Genomic DNA, 24,934 nt, shown 5'->3' with positions numbered 1-24,934 from the left:
CCAATCCTCACTGGCACGTTATTTCTTCAGGGAGGAGCCTAGAGCGCTGGCACTCTAATGGTAAAAACAGGCAGTCTTAGGAGCTAACAGACAGTATCGGACATGTTTGTTCTTAAGGGAGGTCCCTCCAAAACCTATGCTCGCAAAAACACGGAAGAGAGAGACACGAGGCGTCATCCTCGAATAATTCGCCCAACGTATTTTTATAACCCATACAATGTGTGCGCGACTAACAAATGCACTCACAGTGTGTATAATATAGCTGACTAAAGAACGTACCGGCATCAGAAAAACTGACCTCGATCAAGGCTGCATGCCCAATCCACGGCAGTACGACTCGGGAGTCTGCTTCAGATATGGTCACTTCTCAAAGTGAGGCCAGCAAGCCAGATCACTGGTGTCCGGTCTGTCTCTTGAGAAATCCGGTTTCTGTATAAATACAGGGCGGAACACCAATCACTCGGTTAGCAATATCAAAGATGTCAAAAATGGGGTCTATGCCAAGTAAACGTATACCAACAACTACAAAATGCCCTGACCAGTGGGCGGTTCTATTTACGACAGTATTAACTCCCCTGCCCATTAACGTCCAAAGGGTACTGATAGCCACAGCAATTCCTCGCCTGAACGGCCAGGGAGCGCTGTTTACCTCTATTCCACAGTGTAGCTTCCATTACCCGCGGCAAGGATAGTACGAGCCGTTGTGAAAGCGTCAGAGCCCTGAATCTGAAGATCATGTGAGCTCTCATGTGGTCACGTGATGTTCACGTAAAGTCAAATTCGACGTGCTCAATTCAAGGAGGTACAACCTAACCCTGTGTATTCACCAGGGTAAGTGTAAACAATACCCGTTCACATAACACCTTCCTATTTGAAGAGTGCCTCTTACTCAGGTTTTGACATTCCATACTGTGTGTTAAAGACACCAACCAGCAGTTATGTCGGACATACCATTATAACCAAAAAAGTAAGATTCACAAAAACGTTTTCGTAAAGGTTTTCATTCCACAAAATTAAACCACAATTTAGATGGAAAATAGAGTATTACAGATTCCAATCTATTAATTCATTCAGGCCCACAAGGTGGCTCTTGCTCAAAAAAATGAGTTTGGTTTCTTCCACGGACAGGGTCTGTTTATCTACAGAGGTATTGTTAGTAACTGAGATCCTTTTGAGCACCGTCCACCTCAAGTCATCACAGCCATGGTCACGCATGATAAAGTGACCAACCATGGGAGCTGTTAAATTCCTCGTTCTAATGAAACTTCTATGTTCATTAATGCGGGTTTTGTTAAGCTTAATGAACGTGCTAGTTCTTGGAGGAAAAATGGTAATCGGAGCATGAGAGAGAGCTCGGGAGAAGAAGTGGCATCTCCATTGAAGGCGGAGAGAAGACCTGGCATCTCCAGAAGCTGGAGGCACGAGCCGGTGTGCACAAGCTGGAGGCATGAGTCGGTGTGCAGAAGCTGGAGGCAGAAGCTGAAGGCAAGAGCCGGTGTGGCAGAGCAAAGAAGCTTGGCTGCCAAGAAGGAAAGTAACATGGTCCAAGCAAGGTGTGTCGTGGAGATGCCAGGAACTGCAAGAGTATTCCGTTTTACTTAACGGGAGCGGACGAGAAGCCAGCGTGCAGTAGAGGAGCCGCAAGAGAAGCTGGAGAGACATCAGAGTCAGCAGAAAGTTGGTAGTGTATAAAAAGTCCTGGCAGGGGAGTATACCTGGCAAATTGCAAACCTACAAAGAGTGTCAAGCAGAAACTGTGTTTGTTAAACAAAGAAGGAACTTTTTAAGAAGGAACGTTTGTTAAAGAAGGCTACAGTTTTTATCTAACAGGATTGTTGTGGGCCAAGAAAAAAAAAAGAACTGTTAAACCCAAAGGCCCTCATTACGACCCTGGCGGAAAGCAACCGACCGGACCGCCATAGCGTAAATAGCGTTTCCGCCATTGCACGACGGAGCAAAGTGCGGCTCATTCCGACCCATCGGGCACGAGCACCACGCCATGGCGGAAGTGCAAAGTCCGCGATGGCGGAAATGACCCCAAAACGGCCCACACTGCCGCCGTACGACGCCCTAGGTGCAATTCCGCCACCCATCTTAGCGGTCACCGCAATGAGCGGCAATCGGAAAGTACGGTGACCGGAAATATACGGAAACGGAAGTAAAAGCATGGTCCCGGAACGGGAAACATCACGCCGTACACCTATAAAAACACTATTTCCACACAACCATTAAAAATACTACCCTGAGACACATCCCAACCCGTCATCCACACTAGTGAAACCAAGAAAAATGGGAAAAGTAGCGAAGAAAGCGTGCGACCGCAAGCGGCAGGTCCACTTCTCCCGTGAGGAACTCACCGTGCTCACAGAGACCCTCCAGGAGAATGCTGCCGTCGTCTTCTCCACGCAAATGACCAGGACGGCACTTGCGAACAAGAAGGCCATATGGGCCCTGGTGGCACAGCGGGTAAGTGCGGTGGGGACCGCACCCCGCAACCCACAGCAATGCAGAAAGCGATGGGACGACCTGCGGATCCGCGTCCGTAGCATACTTTCTGCCAACCGCAACATTGCCACAGCTACCGGGGGAGGATCGGAATCACCCATCAAGTTGACCCCCTGGGAAGAAATCTGTGCCTCCACCATTGGAATGGAGAGTATAGAGGGAGTCGGAGGGATGGAGAAAGGAGTGCAGACATCCGAAGAATCAGGTAGGTGTCCCAAATAAAACAATGCCAAAACCACAATGTCCAATCATGTGAAGTACCACGTGTCCACATAGTGCAACAGTAACACATGTCCAGGAGAACGTCCAGATACATAGGCCTGATAGCACACTTTAAAACTCACATCAAATACATAAATAATTAAAAATCCTAAAAACACCCTCTACACGTGCAGCAGGCACACCCTAACTGCAGGCTGCAAAACAACTGCACCCACACTCCACACACAAATGAAACCACCTCCAAGGCCCCAACCCAAATCACCCTCAGGTACCACCCCAATGCATGTGATACATTGCCATTCCAATTTCCACAGACCCATTTATAACGCTTGCCCTCCTTTACTCCACCACAGGGTCCGATTCAAACGACGAGCTCCAGGACACCCCTACCAGCACACCTGCAAAGAGGGCCAAGACCAACGGCCAAAGACCCTCCACCTCAGCTGCACGCATCAAGACACGGCAGCAGCACAAATCAAGTGGCAGCACACAGGAGGGAACTCCAACAGGCACCCCAGCAGCCAGCATGCCCACAACAGCACCACCACAGGTCCCCCCAATGGATGCCACAGTAGGCACTGCTTCTGGTGGCAGCAGCACCATAGGTGACACTGCATTAATGGCAGCATGCTCCGACACAGAAAACGGGGATGTCGAAGTTAGATCCATCCATGACCTGTCTCAATCCCCCTGTCTGTTCCATCCCGTACACCATGAGGATACCACGCAGGGGCACCCACAAGACGACGACTGGCCATCCCCCACAAGCCCTGTGGCAAGGCAACATGAGGTGACCAGCCCCTCTGTGACACCACCGCAAATGGCCATGGCCCAGCAGAGGCAACAGTCCCTCGACCAGGTAATCGTGCAACAGCAGCAACTGGCCACGCTCCTCAAGGACCATGCCGATGAATGTGGGGGCACTAAGGCAGACATAGAAACATCAACTGAGACACTTAGGGCAGAAATGGAGAGAAGTACAGAGACACTAAGGGCACAAATGGAGAGTAGCACCGAGAGCCTGAGAGTAGAAATGGAGAGAAGCACCGAGAGCCTGAGAGTACAAATGGAGAGAAGCACCGAGAGCCTGAGGGGGGAACTGCATGCGACGTCCAAAGACGTATGTGCCGAACTTGCCGCTGTGCGCCGTGTGCTCACTGAGCTCTCACAAACCCTTAGGGACATGCATGGACGTGAGCAGGCAGAGACATCATCCGTTGCAAGTTCCGACCAGGGCAGCCCCCAACGTAGATCTGGGAGGAACCTGCGCTCCACAGGCAGGGGTGCCCCTGATACCCGGAGAGGGGGCTTGCAATAGCGACTGCCCACTGACAATGAGCATCTTTGGACACTGGTGTTCGGGGGGGAGGTAGGAGGGTGGAGGGGGTGTGTTGGGCTCACTTGGGTGGCGGGTCGATAGGGTGTTTAACATGATATCACATATGCCATAAACAATGCACGATCATCCAATGAGATGTGTGGACATTGATCTTTGTGTACGAGGCCATTATAGGCGTACAGTCCATATTGTGCATGTTCCAGACACACACAGTGCCACGAGTCCCGTGTCCATGTATCAGCCACCAGGCGTGAGTGCTAGAAGCATGCATCTATGATATGCTGACGAATGTCACGTCCCTCCTGTGCCTCGCAGACTCCTTGAGGTGCTCCCACATCCCCACCCTCATCATGACCATCTTCAGGTGCTTGCAGTTCTGCGTCAGGGGGCATGGGCACATTTCTACGTACGCACATGTTGTGTAGCATGACACATGCCATGACCATCTTTGCAACCTTCTCATGGCGGTACAGGAGTGCCCCGCCAGACCTGCTGAGGCAGCGGAAACGAGTCTTCAGTAGGCCGAATGCCTGTTCTATGACTACACGGGTACGTGAGTGGGCATGGTTGTAGTCCTCCTCATGCTGGTCCCGTGGGTTCCGGACTGGTGTAAGGAGCCATCTCTTCAGTGGATACCCGGCATCACCTGTATGTGGACAATAAAGGAATTTTGAGGAATGCCATTGCTACGTACGCACCCCCCCCCCCTTCCTGCCAGGTCATTGCCGCATCACATACCCCACATTATCATGCTTGAAATGAGACTCACCGAGTAGCCAGGATCTGTTCCCTGCGTGTCGCTCCATTTAGCGTGGTATTGTAGAGTTCCTCAAGACCATGGAATCATGGGTTGATCCAGGGAATCGGGCACAACAATGTGTAATGATCCTGTTGGAGTCACACACCATTTGTACATTGAGAGAATGAAATTGTTTTCGGTTGCGGTACTGGGCCTCCATGGCATGTGGGACGACCAATTCCACATGGGTGCAGGCGATGGCACCAATGCAACCCGGTATGCCGGCAAGTGCATGGAATCCCACTTTTGCGTTCGTGATCTCCTGCTCCGAGCGTGGTAGAGAGATGTAGTCGTCTGCGTGCCTCAGGAGGGCATCGAGCACTTGCAATAGTGTCCGTGAGAACAGTGGCTGTGAAATGCCATGCAACTGTCCGACTGTGTGCTGGTAGTTGCCTGTGGCCAGGAAGTGGAGTACAGACACCACCTTCAGTAGGGGTGGGATGGCGGTTGGGCTATCTATCATGCTGACAAGGTCAGCCTGTGTCATGTCCACAATGGCGGTTATGGTGTCCCGGTCCAAACGGTAGAGGGTGTGGATCTGCTCATCAGTGAGGTCGAACGGATGTGCTCGGAGGCGTGGGATTGCGGGCTGCCTGCGTGGTGGTAGTGGCTGTGCTGGCGGCCCTTGCTGGCCCTGCCTTGCCCTCCTCCTCCTCCTGCGTCTCCTCCGTGCGGCCGGTTGTTGTAGTAGTTGGTGTTCGTCTTCTTCTTGAAGTTGGAGTACTTGCAGTGCTATCAGGTCCCCCAGGGCCAACATCGCTAGTCCTGCCGGTAGCATTTCGGAGTGGGTGTGGTTGTGGGAGGGGGTTGGGTGTGCAATTTATGTGTTTTCAGGCTGTATAGCCTCCACCTGTGGTGATTCATTCCACCTGTGCAAGCTGCTATCCCCTTTGGGCGAGCACGTCCCGCACACAACGCTGCAATTCGACGAATGGCATCTTGCTATTACAATCATGTATTTGTACCCGATGGCAGTGTAATATTGGTTGATATGTTCATTCTGCTATGGTCCCATTGTTTCACATACTATCTTTGCAGTCGCGAACAGACTTGTGAAGGGTCAGTGGAACGTAGTACTCGAGTAACGGTGGACCCTCATGCAACACTGTACCGAGGTTCACCGACGGGCGGGGCGTCCCATTTGTGAGTGAAGGCAGTTGCCATTTTCACACACAGCCTCACTAGATGGATTAATTTGTGTTTTCAAGCGGCCACAGATGCCTTTTCGACGTGATGTTGCAAATGAGGAATTCGAAGGACGGCGCTTTCGGTTTTCAGCTAGCGGCGAGGAGATGCCCACAGGTCTGACTGCAAATATAACGTTCTATTGTTCAATGTCCTTGGGACAGGGGCCATGGCGAGGATGCAATGATTGATATGAATAGTATGGGATGCGCAATAGCGAAGTGGGCGATGAGGCCGGACGTTCCCAATTACATGTTACTTCACAACACTGGAATTACGGGCTGGAGCACAGTGGATTTTGCAGGCTGCATAACGCACAGACTCAATGGAAATTTCACATGTTATGTGAGTATGAAAACAGGCGTTTTCATTACGGGATGAGGGAATGATGTATGGATGCATGGACAGATGATTTAATACAGAGTTTGCCATGTACAGGGCTTCTTGGAATCTATCCACCTCCCCTGCGCTATGTGATGCAGGGCTGCCATAGTGGGACCATCGTCTATCTGGCCTTGTTGAACCCTCCCTGTCTCGACGCGCCTTCAGACACTTGTGTCTATGCACGTTACTAATCCCATCTGATGGATTCTGTTTTAACAGACGCATGCACAGAAACACTCGTTTGTGATAGTGTTTTCACCTCGATATAGATAGTTATGATTCGCAAGTGGTTTTTGGGTGGTGATGATCCTTTGGAGTGGGCTAGCATGCATATGGCTGTGGATTTGGTGTGATCATTGAAGTGAGTAATTCAGATGAAGTTCTGATGCCCATACTATTCTTTTTCATTTCATTTGGGTGACAGGTATCTCCTCCCCTTTTGCCACTGCCATCTGTATGCCACTCCTGCAGATGGATTTTACTCCCGACACCTGCTGCTTCGTGTTAATCAGTGGAGCAGCATTACGATCTTATGGGACGATCGCCAATGGGCCACATGCCCTTACGCAGTACTAGTGGCTAGGAGCAACATTTCGGCCTTTCAGCTGGACTAGTGCCTCCCTAATGGGACGGCCCTGCGGTTCGAGGCGCTTCCATGTTGCCTTTTCGTACGAGAATGTAGCCCCTGTGTACCATGAGGGAACAGGGCGTCACACAAGAAGTAGCTGGTCATTTATTGCGGATGCAGCCCACAATGGTGAAATATATTTTGGAGTTCATGGCCTAATGGCTGTATGGGCTTGGTGAATTTGTTGTGCATTAAATTTCTATTCTGATATGAACCGTGTAGCGTTCTTCTTTGCAAGTGATGTGGCATATTCCTATTTGGGGAGCAATGTATTGTGAGGAGATCTGCATTGGGTTCCAGCTTCGGAGTATAGTTGCGTGGTACTGTGCTGGGCGCGTTTGCCTACGAAGCCCAGTGAGGTCAGGGATAAGGGCTGCCAATATGACTGTTTTAATGATGTCATGCTCAGGGGCGGGGGATTAGCTTTTGTGTAACAGATGCCGGTCAGCCAGGTGGATTGGTGGAATGATGTGATTATCAGAATATGGCTGGTCACAGGTGCCTGTGTTTGCGTGCGTTTCTTGGAGGGAGACTGAGGTCATGTCCATTTGTATAGCTTCGGTATTCGTGCCATCTGTGCCCTGCAGCTCCCATTGGCCCCTCTTGAGATTCATTTGTTCGTTGGCAGGCATGGATGACTTGTACATTTCACTGGTTGCATTGTGTGACTTCATTGCACCTACGGGGAGTTGTACAATGTGGCCAGGGAGCGGTGTACAGGCACTCAGTAGGGCCGTTTACGGTTGGTTCGCGATGCCGTACTTCTCACCATGGCGGAATGGTACTTTCCGCCGTGCTTGATGGCGTTAGGTGCATGTCCGCTAGGGTCAGAATTCGCGTACCGTTGCGCCATGGTGGTAATTACGGTTTGGCATGGCGCGCGTGCGCGTACTTGGTGCAGTTAGCGTTGGCGTTCACTACGGTGTCGCTAATGGCATCGTACTTTGCGGTGACGGGTCATGATCGCACCGAGCGCTATTCGATGGCGGTATTGCATTTCCGCCATCGTTTTTCGATTTCCGCCAGGGTCGTAATGAGGGCCAAAGACATTTGTGATACCAGTGAAGAATCCAGGGGAAGGGAATCACCCTCTGGAACTAACGTTGTTTCCATTTTGGAGAACATTTACTTTGGAGCTATTCTATTTCTATTTAAGAACACTTGTTGCAATTCCCAGCTTAAAGACATTTCCCTTTTCACTTTGATATTTTGTTTTAGTGGGAGGGTTAGGATAGAACGTTTGGACACAAGGACGGCTTTTGATTTAGGACATCCTTTGTTTTTGGTTTTAGGTAGCGAAACAGCTCTTCAGAATAGGGTCAGAAAGGCATTTTCCCAACCCATTTTTAGTTGAATCAAAGTCTTTACCAAAAACATGACAACTTTGTTTCCAGCTTTGATTTCTGACCCCTCAAACCTGCCAGCACGGGCACCAACATTACTAACAAAAAGCTGGACACCTTTCCTGGACTCTCTCCACCGAGAAATGTAGTAGGTGAAGTCCTGCACCTGGTCCAGCCGATAGAATCGTTCCTCTGCCTTAGAAGGGTGAAAGAAAACATAGAGAAGGGGTGGCCTCACTCTCAATGACACCTTTTCCTTGAAGAAAACCTAGTAGGGAGGTTAAACTGACAATGCCTGGAGCTCACTCACCTTTCTGGCGGAAGTGAAGGTGACCAGGAAAGGCAACTTAAGGGTGAGTAATCTTAAAGAACAAGAATGGAGGCATCAAACTGAATGCCCATAAGAAATGTGAACACTAAATTCAGAACAAACTGGCATGGGGTAAACAGATTGCATAAACCCATGCAGGAATTGCATGACGGTGGGGCTTGTGAAAATAGAACCCTGCTCTGTTTATTTCTTTTTTTAAACCAAAGTAGCAGCAAGATGTCCCTTCACAATGCAAATCTGCAGGCCAAAAAATGTAGAAAATCAAGAACTAAGCATCTGAAACAGGTAAAATGGTCCAGATCCCTTTCCCAGCACCAAGCCAAAAACCTATGCCACCTACAGTCATAAATGGATTAAGTGACAGATCTCCTAGCAGAGAGGAGCACGTCCATCAAATCTCTTTCCTTATATCTCAACCTTTCAGCAGACAATCAAGACGGTTTAGGCTGTTGAGGTTTGGATATAGGATTTATCCCTCTGTCTGCACAAGGAGGTCTGCTTTCTGTGGAAGGTGCTAGGGGGGACAAACATGTCCAGCAACTTTGTGAACCACACTTTCCGGGGCAGATTAAGAGCACTCAGAATCATCATGGACCCGAACAAGCACAGCCTCCTGAAAACCAACAGTATGATGGGGATACGCGGGAATGCATACAGCAGGACAAAATCCCATTCGACGGTCAAAGCGTCCACCAAAGTTCCCCGTCGAGGAAATTCCCTGGAGCAGAACCACCTGCCCTTCCTTTTCACACTAAAAGTGAAGAAGTACACCTTCTGAGCCCACCAACAGGAGAAAACCTACTCCAGAACTTCCTGACACATCACCATGTTTGTTGAGGTAGTGCAAGGTTAGTGTGTTGTCCGTCAGGACAGTCTTGCCCCATACATGAGAGTTCTAATCTCCAGCAAACTGATGTGTTCTCGTCATTCCAAGAGAAATCAGAGGTCACTCACCGGTCAGACTTCTGGGACCCATCTGTGGCTAGTCAGTTGGGGCGAGGGTTGTTGAAACAATGCCCATGTCAGTAGATTCTCTCTCCAGGACCAGCATTCTAGGTCTCTGGACATCTTTGTTAAGATCTGAAGAAGTTCCAAGGTGCGTCCCTGAAACTGCGACCACAGAGCTGAGAAGCCCCTGTAGTGACCTCATACATAGCTGGGCCTCGGGCACCACAAGAACGCAGGAGGTCACAGGCTACAGCAAGCACAGAAAAGCTGAGGCAGGAATGTTGTCCGGTGGATGGTGTGGAGGGTGCTGAGCAAAAGGAAGACAGTATCCCTGGTGGATGCCCAGGCATCAGAGGTGGTAAGAATACACTCCTTGCAGAACTGGAAAGTCATGCATCCCACTGGGAAAAAGGGGTTGGGGTTCGATACAAACTGCAAGGAGCATGGGCAAGGCCGATAAGCCTCCCTTAGGTAGATATTTGTCTGGCTCTCCCACCTTTGGGTGTAGAAAGCAAAAGGGATAAACACCCCTGCCTCCATCCAAGTTGTTGCTGCTGGGTCGCCTTGGAAACCTGGTAACTCTGGAGGGACTTATCAGTCTTTGTCCCAAACAGGTTGAAGGGATCAAAGGGCATCTCTACAAGTTTTGTCCTCGGTGACAAATATCCCTGTAATACTGTTCCAGTGGCCATAGTCCTAACCACACAGTCAGCAGTATCCAGGCCTGACTGGAGGATCTGGCGGGAAGTCTCTTTGCCATAATTTATTAGGGCTTCAAAACCATCCCTCATTTCACCTGCACACATGTAATCAGCTGCCTCCGAAATAACAGGCCAAAGGCCAAAAGAAAATGTGGCCAAGGCTGCCCGAACCAAAGACCTTTCTTCCCCAGGCATCCAGTCTCTTGCTCTCCCAATCTAGGGTTGTCTTCAGGTTTATTATTATTATAATTGGTTATTTACAATGTGCTTACTGTCCAGAGGTTTCTAAGTGTGGACCCAGTGATTGAACATGTCATCTTGCTTCCAAGGCAAGCATTTTTCCCCCAAACAATCATCTTGAGATTTTTGCAAGGAAATCGAAGATCTCCGGGGATTGTGACAAATCTGGACCATTTGTCCCTTCTCCCCATAGGGGAGCCACCCCCTTTGAGGCTAGGGAGTTGAGCCCGCTAAGCAGGACGCTCACTAGGGATCTGGGCAAGTGGGACCACACTGGGAGTGACTCCCCTCCTGGGGACAGGGACTCCCATTCCAAAAACCCCTTTCTGCCTATATGTGTGTTGGAAAGATTTTGGTATCTGCCGTTAGGACTATAACAAACAAGGACAAACATCCTCTGACAAACTGGCCTGCCACCTGCTCCAAAGGCATTACCGATTCTGTCCTCACTAAGAAGAGAAGTCACATCCAAGCATTCATTTCTGCAGCATCCAATAACTCGGCCGAACTCTTTAAAATCTGCAAGGAGCTGGCCAATCCTGCTGCAGTCTCTCCTCTCCTGTCTCTTTTCAGGCCCTCTATATGGCCCTGGCTTCTCACTTCAGCACTAAGACCAAGGACATCATGTCCTCCCTCTGAGCTCATCCTGCTTCTCCCTCTGGTCTCTCCTCTTCCACTGGACCCTCTGCGGCCACCCCACACCCCCCTTCTGTGCCTTTCCTCTCTTCTCCCCTGACAAGGTTTCTAGACAAGTTCGATCTATGAACACCTCACCAAAACAAATTCTTCCCTGTTCTTCCAAAACCATCAAGGACCACATTGACACCCTCACTCCAGCCTTAGCTGACTTCTGCAACCACCTTTACCTCTCGAACATTCCCCTCCCCCCCTGAAGCACTCTCTGGTGCACCCCCTTCTCAAGAAACCCTCAGGCGACGCCTCCCTTCTAGCTAATTATTGCCCAATCTCTATCTCTCCTTTCCATGGCAAACTCCTGGAAAAGCTGGGCATCTCCCAGCTTAATCTTCACACTGAATCTGTTTGTTTTCTCCACAGAAACTGCTCTCCTGAACATCCGTGAAGACCTTCTCTCTAACCTTGATTCTAATCTCCCCTCTGTAACAGCCTCTTTTTAAATCTTCCTTGTTGCTACTCTCCATCATCTGCAACTCATCCAGAACAGGACTGCAAGACTTGTCCTTGGCCTCAAACCCAGGGATCATATCTCTCCATTGGCTCCGAATGGCTGCAAAGATCAAGTTCAAGTCCCTTTGCATTGTCCACAAGGCCTTCTGGAGCCTGGGATCAAAATATCTCCAGCTTTCTCAACTGACGGATCTTCCTACTCTTGCTCTTCGCTCCTCCACCTCCAAATCGTTGAGGGTCAGTCGCTTTTCCAAGCAGCGAGCTGTGGGAAGATCTCTCTCTTTGGCTGGCGCCTCCCTCTGGAAAAGCCTCTGTGCCTCGCTGAAACTTGAGCAGAACCATCTTCGGCTCCAGAAGCAGCTCAAGACTTTCCTCTTCGCTTCTGCCTTCTCTCTTCCTCTTCCCTGCTGATCTCCTGTCTGTAACTGCACTGGTTACCTGGCTACCCTCTGAACCATGAGCCCAGGTCCCTGCACTGCCTCTTGGCAACCCTGCACCTGCGGCTATATCTGCAACCCTACAGTCTCCCTACCTGCACTACCTAACACTTGTTTTCTGCACTTACCCCTGCACTGCCACCTGCTGGCCGCACTTCTTGTTTTTGATGTTTCATTCCTATGACTTGCACTTGCTCCTCCTTCCCTTCCCCTGGGAATTTTCCCCTTTCCTGCCCCCTGCACTTGCGCGATCTCAATGTCACTGGGCCTAGTAAGATCGTTGTCTTGTCCCCCCCCCCTTGTTCCCCTCCCTTGCCTCGTCGCGCCTTGAAACACCTCTGTATAGGCACACTTTAAATAAAACATATCATATATTATCAAGGAGCCTTCTTTCACTCTTTTGGCTTCAGGTAATGCTGAACGTGCTCTGAATGCCATAATTAAAGAAGACAAACACCTTTCTTTTGTTTCTGATGAAGTACGTAAGACCAGAGCGAGCTGCAAGTCAGGGAGCAAATTCTACGGAGGGAGGAGAGTAATCCCTATGCAAAGGCGAGCCTCAGTAGAGATGACGTCCTGGTAGGGATAGAGCCACGCAAGGCGGCAGAACCAGCGGTGGTGTGGAGAAAGGGAACCGCGAGCTGGAGGGTGAAAGGCAGGCTTTCTGACCAAGCAAGAGGCACCGGTCAGGAGAAAGACAGAAACGGAAACACAATCGTGTTAACTGGTAGCGCGACCATGGGAGAGCAGTGGTCGGCCTGGCACCCAGCAACCAACGCCAAGATCAGAGGGAAGAAGGGAGCCCGGGTCTCCAAGCTTCACACGGCAAGAACCTTTGCTGCCAAGACGAGCACCAACAGGGAAGTGAACGCTCCTGAAGTGAGGCTCATTAACTTTGGTTACCCAAATTGGCAACCAAAGAATCACGAACAGAGAACCACTGCTGGAAAAAGCCAGCAAAGGTACACAAACTTGAGAGAACCGATCGGGCACACGCCCCATGTAAAACAGAACGAAAGAGATACAAGCACTGTACACCACTGCTGGGGCAGTCGACAAAGATACAAGGGCTCCAGAGAACTGAACAGACACACGTCCTGTGTAAAATAGAGTGAAAGAGATGCAAACACTTCATACCAAGACTGAAAAAGACAACAAAAGTATGAGAGCCTGAGAAAATGGAACGGGCATACGCCCTATTTAAAAGGAGTGGAAAAGATGCGTGTGCTTTATGCCAAGGTTGAGAAAGCCAACAAAGGAACAAGGAACTGAAAGTCGGACGGACATGCATCCTACATAAAACAGATTGAAAGGAGTATGAACACTTTGCAACAAGGCTGAAAAAAAAAACACAATAGGTTTGGGAACCTGGAACAGCTGAACAAGCGGTCATCCTACGTATATTAAGTTGATTCAGAGCCAGTACGCCTACCACAAGGCTGGCGGGATGGTTCAGCTCCTAGCTGACAGATTTGCACCACCTATTCAGAGGTTCAGATAGAGACCCCAGAACTCTGCCCCTCCTCAGTTATTATTATTTCAGTGACAACTGCAGGTGTTGGTCAAATGTATTTTATTTTTATTTTATTGTGTATTTGTAAGGCACGTATACATCAAGAAAATTGTGTTTCAAAGTGCCCACAGGTCAGATGGGAGGGAACATTGGAAGAAAGCAAATGCAACAATGAAAGATAGAGGCGGTGCTACTAGGCCTTGTGAGCATTCAGAATGTGCAAGTGCAAGAGAGAGAGAGGGACAAGGTAGTGGGGGGTTTAAGTGCTAGGCGTATCAAGAGGGAAGTGCTAGGGAGTGAGCAGCTGTAAGTGCATAGGTGGAGTGGTCAGCCACCAATAAATAAATAAGTGCAAGCATGCAATGACAATTGCCAGTGGGTGCCAAGGCAAAGTGCTAGGAAGGGTGGAAGCTGTAGGCGATTGGGTGTGGGAGGTGTGAGAATCCTGAGGGTATTCTCCCAAGTAGACCCCTTTTCAGGTGGCTAGGGAGGGCTAGTGCTCTCAGATCCCAAACCTGGGGGTGGACGAGCAAGGGAGGATCAGCTGGGTAAGGGAGCCCGGGGTTATGCTCGGGGAAAACCCAAAGGGAGACACAGTATTACACCGAGGAGGAGCGTGAGGGGCACAAAGTCCCTAAGGTTTTCCTTGGTTATTCCATATCTACCCCCTTTCCATTCAAAGAAGTTCACTTAACATCCTACCACCCAGTTACCCTCAAAACCCATAACTCCCAGAATTCTTGTTTCACCGGTCTCCATTCGAATACTCCCCATCGTTCGACTCAACGTCCCTCTGGTTATTCTTTTCCGAACACCCAATCTATTATGACAGAAAACTACTGCTTCCACAACCCCCCTTGTTCATTTCACGATCCCGGTTATTCATGTTTGCCCCACAAACCCTACCAATCCCAATGAGTGTCACTTCCCAAACTCCCAGTCGAATGTGACCAACAATTACAGTTCTCACAAACCCTCCTACCCATTTATAAAACCCACCCTTCTGAAATCACCTCCTCCCTAGGACAAAGACTAGAATTTCCCATAACACCTCTTCTCCATTCTGTCATGCAGAGCACTTAGAAACTTTACACCTCCCCTTTTCCCGACATTAAAAACAACTAATACACAATCTGTTTGTCTGACATGTCCCAACCCAAGGGTCAGGCAAAATCAGGCAATTAACCAAAATCACACACACCCGACGCCCCTTTACCTTCCCCAAGGAGATAAAAGGTGGAGCAGGAGAGCACAGGACCAGCAAGGCAGACCGCACAATGACACAGCTACCCATGCTCTGTAGTTCAAGAGGAGGAGCAAGGGTGCAAAGATCGAGAGGCTATCTAGGAGAGAGACTGCCTTGTCCGCTTCGACAAAACCCTGCAAACCCTCAGCTGAAAGAATCGTAAGGCAGGGCAAAATAGCCCAAGTGTACTGTAGCAGATGTCAACGGTACACAGAGCGTGTTGATACTGATAAGCGGGAGCAAGGGAAACTCCAGATACCGTGATACCGGCCTTGACTCCAGTTACGAGGAAATCCAAGAGGTTCATCCCAGCCGGTGAGTCGAGGGGAGAGCTGATAACAGCCGGGCTGCGGTGAATGAAAGACGCAAAGTGGCAAGCTGAACCAAGTTCAAAGAACTGTAAAAGTGTTTAGGGGCTAACTCGAGAGACTCTGGTCGATCCCCCGTCTGAGTGAAACTACAAATACCAGAAGACCGTAGGAGAGCCGCCAAGGTAGGTCAAAGTGGTTATACAGGAGGTCAAGCAAAAACCCTGTACAATCGAAAGCCTTTGACCTAAGAACTGTAAGAAAGCAATGGAAGTGAATACCGCAAACGTTTGTGAATGTGAAGTTGGCAAGAGTGAACACAAAAGAGGGATGCTGACAAGAAGGGGGCAAAGTCTAAAGTCCCAAGAAACAGTGTGTTGACAAAGGTGAACCTGGCCGAGGGATGTCCACTGGAACTGTTTAAAAGACATTAAGATTGTTGAAGGCCAACGGGCAAGAAGGACAAGCCATAGTGAACCCGGTGGAGGGAGGCTGATAATTGAGAGGGGTCTGCGCCCTGAAGAGGGGGAACCAGGGTTGAGCTGGTATCACCCTGATCAAGTGAACCCGAGAAAGGGAGGTTCACAGCGAACTGTTGAAAAGACTGTGTACGAGAACTATAGAGGAAGATTTGTTAAAAGCGATAGTGAACCCGGTAGAGGAAGGCCAAGAATCGAGAAGGATCTGAGCCCTAACGAGGGAGATCCAGCAGTGAAACCATCACCCAAAAGTCCATTGAGAAAAGGAACTGCTATTTTGAGATTCGATTTATAAAGTGTCAGTGCCCGGAAGAGGGGGACCCAGGAGTGCATCTATCCCCTCCAAACAATACATGAAAAAGGAACTTTGTATGTGTTTGTCGTAAACATCAGGTCCTCGAAGGCAAAAGACATTTGGAAAAGGTGACTTGGCCATCAAAGAACCGATAGCCGAAGCTGAACTGTCATCTCGTGCTGAGGAAGCTCGAGCGTGTGCTGTGCTCCAAGGTCCAACCTTAACCCGTGCTCAAAACGTGGGGAAGGGAGACCCAAGCTACTGCATCCTGACATATTATTTTTGAACACTTCCTTCTTTTCTTGAAAACGATTCCACACCCCTTTTTGTATTAGTTGTAAGGTTTGGCAATAGGTTTCTTAGTATAGGTCCCTTTTATTTGACATGATGCCACTAGGACTGCCCTATTTTCGTTTGATGGTCGAAGCTCGCTCCCATCTTAGATTTAGGTTTTGATTAGGTGTTTTTCCAAAATGCATACAGGACCGGGGAGGACACATAAGGGCCCTAGTCACCAATCTCAGCAACGGTGGGATTAACAGAGGAAGGGAAGAAGGAGGTAAAAGGGAGAGTCTTGAGGTGCTTCCGGAATTTGAGGAGATCTGGCTCAAGACGAAGATGAAGAGGGAGGCTGTGCCATGGCAGGGAGCCTTCTGAGGAAAGAGATCGGCCACCAGCTCGCTGTTTAGCCAAGTGCTTAACACACAGAACTTGTGTCGGAGGAGCGTAATGATCTCGAGGGAGAGTATGTAGTAAGAGCAAGTTGTAGATGGCGTGGTCCCCCTAGACAGTCTTGTGGATGATGCAGAGGGATTTGAATTTGATCTGTGCAGCAACCGGGAGCCAGTGGAGAGTTTTTAGGGATGTAGAGATGCAGTCCCTGGGCTTGAGGCCAAGGATAAGTCTTGCAGCACTATTCTGGATTAGCTGGAGGGGTCGCAGAAAAGAGGAGGGTAGATTAAGTAAGAGGATATTTCAGTAGTCTAACCTAGAGAGAACCAGAGCTCTGGAGACATTGAACTTCTGGGGGAAAGTGAGGAAAGGAAGAATTCCTTTAAGGAGGTGGAGTTGAAAGTTGGACTTCTTGGCAATGTCCTGAATATGAGGGATGAAGGAAAGAGAGGAGTCGAAGGTGACTCCAAGGTTTCTGGCTTCAGATGAAGGAGAAGGGGTAGAGCTCAGAGGATGGCCAGAGTGAGGGACAGAAATAGGGAGCAGGAGTCCCATTAGGAAGGATCTCAGTCTTGCTGGCATTGAGGCAGAGATTATTGGAAGTACACCAGGACTGGATGGCGGATAGGCATTCAGGAATGATGGAAGAAGTAAGGAGAGAATCAGAGGGAAGTTCGAAGAAGAGTTGTGTGTCATCTGCATAACACTGGAAGTTTGGGGAGAAGGCAGAAATGAGGTGTGCAAGTGGAGCAAGGTTGGAGCCCTGAGGGACGCCGAAGTTGGAGATGGAGGTGGGCGGGAGGAGAAAAAGCCCAGAGTAACCTGGGATGAACGGTCGCTGAGGAAGGAGGTTAGCCAGTCCAGTACCCACACCAAGATGCCTAGGGTATCGTAGAGCTGTTTTATGGGGATGGAGGTGTTGACCGTATCAAATGCAGAGGAGAGACCAAGTAGAAGGAAAACAGCTGGAGAACAGGAGTGAGGTGATGCAAGAAACTCCTCACGGGTGTTCAGAAGAGTAGTTTGTGTGCCCCTGAATCTCTCGAAATTCAGATTGATGGTCATGAGGCAGCCAACAAGTTCAGTATGCTTGTTCGGTTGGGGGAGACTGGTTTCTCCAAGAGTTTCCCAAGGAAGGGGGTTATAGATAGGGGCAGTAGTTAGCTGGACAAGAAGGGTCTGCAGAAAGTTTTTTCAAGAAAGGGCACACAAAGGAGTGCTTGAGGAATGAGGGGAAAGATCCAGTAGTAAAAGAGTGGTAGCAGAAATCAGTGAGTGCAGGGGCAAGGGTGCTGATGTCCTTAATGGTTCTGGAGGAGCAGGGGAAACCTGTTTGGAGGAGGCCTACAAGGAGCGGACAACTCTGATGACGTCATCAGGTGTAGTAGGAGAGAAGGAGGGGAGAAATGGAGAGATAGGATAGGAGGCCATAGGAGGCAAGGGGGTTGGGGAGAGAGGGGAGACAACGGTGCTCAGGATGTCCTGAGTTTTGACAGTGAAGTGCGTGGCCAATTTGTTGCAAAGGGCCTGGGAGGGAAAAGGTGAGGAGGAGACTGCAGGGGGGTTGGCTAGTTCCCTGAAGATTTTAAAGCGTTCAGCCGTGTTGTTGGATGCAGCAGAGACACTAGCCTGGATGTGTGCCCTTTTCTACGCGCGGATTGTGAGAAACCTGAAGGTGTCTCACTCGCCAGTCCCCAAGGATCTGTCATCCAGGAGGCCAGGACACGGCCATCGCTACTGGATCCAGTTCCTGGGGGTGGACCAGTGAGGGAGGATCACCTGGATGAGGGGTCTTCGGGGAGTGGAAGTGGGACAACGAAGGATGAGATGCGGTATCCCCTTCCTTTTGACACATTTTCCCCATCCTGTCAAGTAGGATATGTAGAAACTCTACCTCCCCACCCACTTTTCCTACACAAACACTTTCTCACACTGTGAGCGACAATGGACTAAGACCAGAGACGTTTACCTGACATGTCCCAACACAACGGTCAGGCGGAGTCAGGCAATTGCGGACAACTACACACCTGACTGCCCTTTCCCTTCCCCATAGGGATAAAAGGCAGAGCATGAAAGCTCACTGTGAGCAAGGCCAAACACACGAGGAAGCAGCTAATCCAGGACGGCAGTTCAAACGGAGGAGAAAGGCGGCGAGACCTGGAGGGACGTCAAGGAGGGAGTTGCCCTTGCCCTTTTCAACTCAGGTCCACGAAGCCTCCGACGAAGAAAACATAAGACCGGGAATTGCAGCTGGTGAATGGTGTGATGGATGTCAGCAATACATGGAACCCTCCCGCACTGATAGCCAGGGTGGGGAGACGTGGTTGCCATTGTGGTACCGTCCTTGACACCAACGGCAGAAGAAACGCCAACGAGTTCAGCACAGCTGGTGAGTCAGAACAACCTGATAGGGGACCCGACTGTGCTGGCAACAAGGTTGCAGTGGCGACGTTAGGAAGATAAATGGACAAAGGTCTTGTTTTTGAACAAACTTGGTACCAGAGATAGAGTGGCCAGACGCCACGTGGGCGCTCATTCAAAGATCTCTAGCTGGTACCCCTCTCCTAAACAAAGAGAATGTGAAAACTACAAAAGTATCGGAAATTCCGAATACCAAGAGGCCATAGGGAAGGCTGACATGAAGTGTCAAGGTGGTCATACAAGGGTCAAGCTAAATTTCCTTGTACAATCGAAAGACCTTGATACGTTAAAGAAGTTTTTGACGATTGCAAGACTGAGCCGATTGAGAGAATTTGTAAAACCTGCGTTTGCGCCCGGCTGAGGGGAATGCTGCGTGAACAATAAATTTGCAAAACAAACACTTGCCACAAGCTAACAGAGTGATTCGCTAGACGTGATCGCCCTTCGGAAGTCTCTGTTTACAATTGGCAAGTGTGTTAACGTCTAAAACCAACTGAAGGATGCTGACAACTGAGAAATGGATTGGAGCCCGGCTGAGGGAGATCCAAGGGTGAAGGGTAATCACCCACCGTGATGATTAAGTGAAGGAACTTTTGTTTTGGTATATCAGGCCCTCTGAAGCAAAACACTTTGCATGTGAGAGACTTGAACACAGCAGGTCCTGATATTGAGAAAAGGAACTGTGAGCTTGTGCCAGAGAAGCCCAGGAGTGTGCTTTGCTCAAGAGTCCCGCCTTGTCCTGTGCTAAAAACATGTGGAAAGGAGAACCCAGCCATAACATCCTGATTTATCATTTTCTGACCACTTTTTTCTTTTCTTGTGAATATTATCCCACACTCTTTTGTAGCACAGCAGTAAGGATTGGTAAGAATATATTTTTTTTGTATAGGCCCTTATATTTTACTAGACACCACTAGGACTGTATTATCATGATTTGATGGTCGTAGCTTGCTCCCATCTTAGATTTAGGTTTAGATTAGCCGTTTACCTCAGCCACTTTACAGTTTAATAATCACCCTTGAACTGTGATCACTTGTGTCTGTCTTACTTTGATACCATACCTGCCTTACAGGATGTAGAGTTTGTATTGCCTCTGGATCAGTGACAGGCCAGTTTGTCAGAGGGTGAGCCTGAGGTCTGCCACTTACATTCTGCAGCTCTGCACTTTTGTTTCAGGGCTGCAAGTTCAGAGTCGCACCAGGTGTTACGCTTGGAGGCATGTTTCAGGCGGATACTCATGACTGGGGCAAGAATGTCAAGGGTATTGGTAATGGCAAGATGCAGGTTGCTGAGAGCAGAGTCAGAGGTAGAGTCCAGAGTGGGGAGAGGGGGAAATGAAGGTAGATGTGATGGCAGCAACTGAGACTTGTTTCATCGGATGGATGTTTGTGAACGAGGTTGGCATGGCTGGGGGTGGCACGGTCAGTGGGCAGAGAGGACCCAGGTGAGAGGAGAGCAGAGAGTGGTCTGATCAGGAGATTGAGGGGATCAGTGAGGAGGAGAGTGAAAGATCTGTGTGGATGAAGGCATCAATAGAGTGTCTAGCCGAGTGGGTAGGACCAGAAGGGAGACTGGAGAGGGAGAATGGAGCGGGAGAGTGAGGTGCACAGGTCATGGAAGAGAGTGGACGACAAGGTTAAGGGGTTAAGGTGGATGTTAAAATGGCCCATGAGAAGGAGTTTAGTGGTAGTTGTGTGGAGAGAGGAGGTGCAATCAGCCTGTTCAGAGAGGAAAAGTGTGGTAGAGCCAGGTGGCCTGTAGATGGTGGCAAGAGACAAAGAGGAGGTGGGAGAGGTGGCCAACTTGCAAACTAGGCTTTTGAAGGAAGAATAAGGCTGGGTGGGTATGAGGGAAGAAGAGACCCACTCAAAGATAAGAGCAACTCCACCACCTGCACGGTTAGGCCAAGGCTTGTAGAGGACCTTACAGCCATCAGGGAGAAGGGAGTCAAAAGCAGTGACTGAGCTCGCCTAGAACCATGTCTCTGTAAGAGCAAGAATATCAGGGTCAAGGTCTTCAAGAAAGGGGCAGATGTCAGCAGAGTGTTTGATGGCTGAACACGCATTAAGCTTGGCTAGGTGCAAGAGATCTCCACCTTTTAATGTTTTCAGAGGAGGAGTACAGGGGCGTGGTACAGCAGTCGGGGGGGCAGAAAGGGTGGACGAAGGAGTAGCAGGAATAGGGAGGAAGTTAATGAAGGATGGCAGGTGCTGGTCAAAGAGGAGGAGTTTAGGTTGAGGACCCTGAACCAAGATAGTGCCAGTGTGTTAGGCATTAATGATGCACCTGGATGATGTGAAGCCCGCCAAGAGGACATCCCATTTGGTGCCAACATTAATGGGTGAGGATGTAAGAGGAGAGGGAGAGGAGAGATGAGATGAGGAGTCCACAGATCTGCAGAGGGGACAGAAAAGAGGATATCAGTAAAGACCTGTCTGGAGGTTGCGCTGACATAGGTGTCTGTGAAGGGTAGGCCAGGTTAGTGGCCAGGATATCTTTCTGTATGCTTTTTTTCTTCCAGACTTTGTGGGAGAGGGAGGATAGGTGATAGTATAGCATTTAGAAATGATGGGGGAGATGGTGAGTGCCATAGTGGTAGGGGAAAGAAGGAAGAAAATCAAAGCACACAAAGCATTTGGCAGCACAGATTTAAGGGCACCTGATTTCAATTTTGATTCAGGATACTCGGAACCCACAAAAACAAAATTGCCAGCACAACTTTTCAAAGGACAAATTGTGATGTTGGTAGGAATGAGGGATAATAAGTAAGGCAACGAAGGGGGAGTTTTGTAGGCACAAAGTGGTTCAACGCCTTTTAAGGATTAGTGACAAGGCAGTCCCTAATGCTTAGTCATTACTCACAGGTAATCTGCAGGGTGTAGTGAATTCCAATGGAAAACACTGTTGGGAGCAACCGGAACCAGATGCACTTGTCTTCCCAGCTATAAAAAAGGGTCAAGTGCAGCAGGATCAGGAAAGGAGGTCCCCTTGACCCTCCTGTAAAGACGTGCAATGAAAGTGATTTTTGCCGTTCCGTGCTAAGACCCTCAAATTATCTTGCCCTAACAGCAATAGTAGAAGTCCATAAGTCTTTATATACAGTGCAGATCACATTGGTCTCATGTGTTAAATCTGATTTATTCGCACAGCTGACCCATGTTTTCGACCAGTCGGTCGTCTTCAAGGCTGTTGTACCATAAAACACACATGTTGTACAAAAGAATAATGCATCCAAATGTGATTACCAAAACATTACCATATAGCATGGATAGACAATAAAAATACAAAAATAGAAACATTTAGTGTCAGAAACAAGTTGCATAGAGATGGTTACATACCATTCAGTGAAAGAATATCAGGATGGGTGAACTTTTACAGGGGAGATAAGACAAAAAAACACAATATTCAACAACATTGTATGATGAAAGTCTACATAGTTAGACCTGTTGTCTTCAAGGGTACTAACCCTATTGTATATAAATATTACAACCTGCATAACGTCCAAGAGTTACTTCTTAAAAATGTTTGCATGAGTGAACTGCCAGTTGTATCAGTAACAGAGGCTCATGTGACCCTTGGGCATAGGTGAGTGTTACCTATATTACCTGGAGCTACCTTATCAATAAATGTGAAATCACACGATATGTGCTCATGACTTGTTGACTGAGCCAACAAGAGTGACCAAAAACCGTAAGGCACTGCACCCGTATGCAACCAGGTGGCCAAAACCTCTATGCTCATTTAAGCGATTTCCCGATAATAAGAGTAGTCTGCTCCTAAATCTAGACGGGGGAAATAAGAATGTCTGTGTAAGCATACCCAACTTCAACAACAAAGAATCTTCTGTCTAAAAAACTCCTGTACTCAGACTGTTGTCGGTAATCAATTATGAACTTACCCTGGTGAGGACAGTGCCAAGCAATTAACCAGGATTGGCTCGATATATATCCTTCAAGTAGGAAGCCACAAGTCTCCTAGCCTCTAAAAGGGGTTTAAAAAAAATGAGGACACTAAAAATGTGTATGCGCAGTGCTAAAAGCTTCCATGGCACATGCAAAAAATCATTTGCTTTGTCTAGAATACAAACTCACCAACTATATTATCCAATCTTGGAAACTTTCTTCTGCTAGTCCTTGTGAACAGTCTTGCTTGTATACAGTTATGGGTAATTTTCCCAGACAGTAACCCTCTATAAAGATGATCAATATTTCAATCAAAACCCATCAAACTTTGCTCCAACCTTTAAAGCATCTCCTAAATTCTGCATCTTACTTATCTATGGATGAAATGCATCAACTGTCTATCAATTATTTGAATGGTCTTCAATTGACGACTCTCTATTATGCTACGGTTCCACAACTGTCAAAATAATTCCGGTGCACATAGCCGTAGTGACTCTACAGTTATCCAAATACAGATACCAGAAAATCATTACGAAAATAAACTCATAAGGCTCCAATGTATGGAATGCCCTTGTGAGCAAAATGATTATCAACTTGAGCATCTTATCTTACCTATATTAGGGCAAATTGGAAGCGGGCTCAATCCCATGTGGTGTCCAGAAAAGCACACACAGCGCCATATTGTCACTGATTACATAAGGTAAAAAATGCGTGTGATGTCACACGCAGCGCGTGACACCACGCGCATGCGTGAATGCAACAAAAAATCATGTTAGACCACTAAGTTAGTTGCAATCAAGACGGTGCACACAATCTTGATTTGGACGTCATGCTGGGACGTTCCACAGCAATTGGAACTCCACAAAGTTAACACAAGCTCTCAATGGGAGAACACTTGTATTCATGTGTTGGTGCTCTTAAATAGCATTATGTGCGGCTGTGCCAAAAATAAAAGAAATGAAAAAGAAAACACAGGATACCCATGCAAATAGAAAACTGAGTCTTATGAAATCTGTTCTATCTCTGATGAGTCCTATGTTATGAACCTCTTAGAAAAGGCAGGATGATAGCTAAAAGTGATACATATTTAGTTGCAATGACTGGTCCATTATAAGGTGTGAGCCAATTGCTAAATACCATTAGCTTCAAATGTTAAAATCCTGCAGATGGACCGGATGAGTGTTGGAGTCGCAACAGATAACATACTAGTCACAATTAGTAGGCAATATGAATAGGTTCCAGATAAGTACCAGTATGTACTCCTAGAGGACAAGAAATAAAATAGGATAACCAAATCATCCTGGACCTATACTTTCCGCTAATCACTATTGGTCATAGTAAAATTACTGTAAAGGTCAGGTCTCCTGATATGAGAAATCTTGATAGTATATAGGTTGATAGTTGCCAAGAACTGTTAAATTTCAAAGGCATCATATTGAAGCTTTCATGTGGCAAACAAACGTCATAATGACGATCGTAAATGGGCAAGTCAAACACTGGACAAGGACGTTAGTCTAAATTTGGACATGCCCATTGTTCGACCCTGACCAGGATTCAACATGTATCAGTTGTTCACTATAGTGAACTGCCAGATCTTTCATGCAAGTACAATTACACGTTACAATTTGAACAGATTCATCATAAAAACACATATTGGCTGTGCGAATAAACCAGATTTACACATGAGACCAGTGCAATCTGCACTGTATATAAAGACTTATGGACTTTTACTATTGCTGTTAAAACAAGATCATTTGAGGGTCTTAGCGCGGAATGGCAACAATCACTTTCGTTGCAGTGAATTCCAGCCCGAGTTTGTGTTGTAACAAGTTGTCTACCTGTCGGCTGCTCCATGCTTGTGGAGGAAAAAGAGAGGGGCCTTCCGAGCCC

The 24,934-nt window shown here is 48.2% G+C and overlaps 1 protein-coding gene across 3 annotated transcripts in view; it reads right to left on the bottom strand.

Moving 5' to 3' along the window:
• Positions 1 to 24,934, bottom strand: part of TRMU (tRNA mitochondrial 2-thiouridylase) — an 852,019-nt gene that overhangs the window by 407,113 nt on the left and 419,972 nt on the right. The window lies entirely within an intron of this gene.

The sequence above is a fragment of the Ambystoma mexicanum genome, chromosome 12, assembly GCF_040938575.1.
Source record: "Ambystoma mexicanum isolate Mex_15411 chromosome 12, UKY_AmexF1_1, whole genome shotgun sequence".
In the NCBI taxonomy this organism is placed as follows: Eukaryota; Metazoa; Chordata; class Amphibia; order Caudata; family Ambystomatidae; genus Ambystoma; species Ambystoma mexicanum.
The sequence above is the reverse complement of the archived record's forward strand: the minus strand, read 5'-3'. Positions and strand labels throughout refer to the sequence as shown.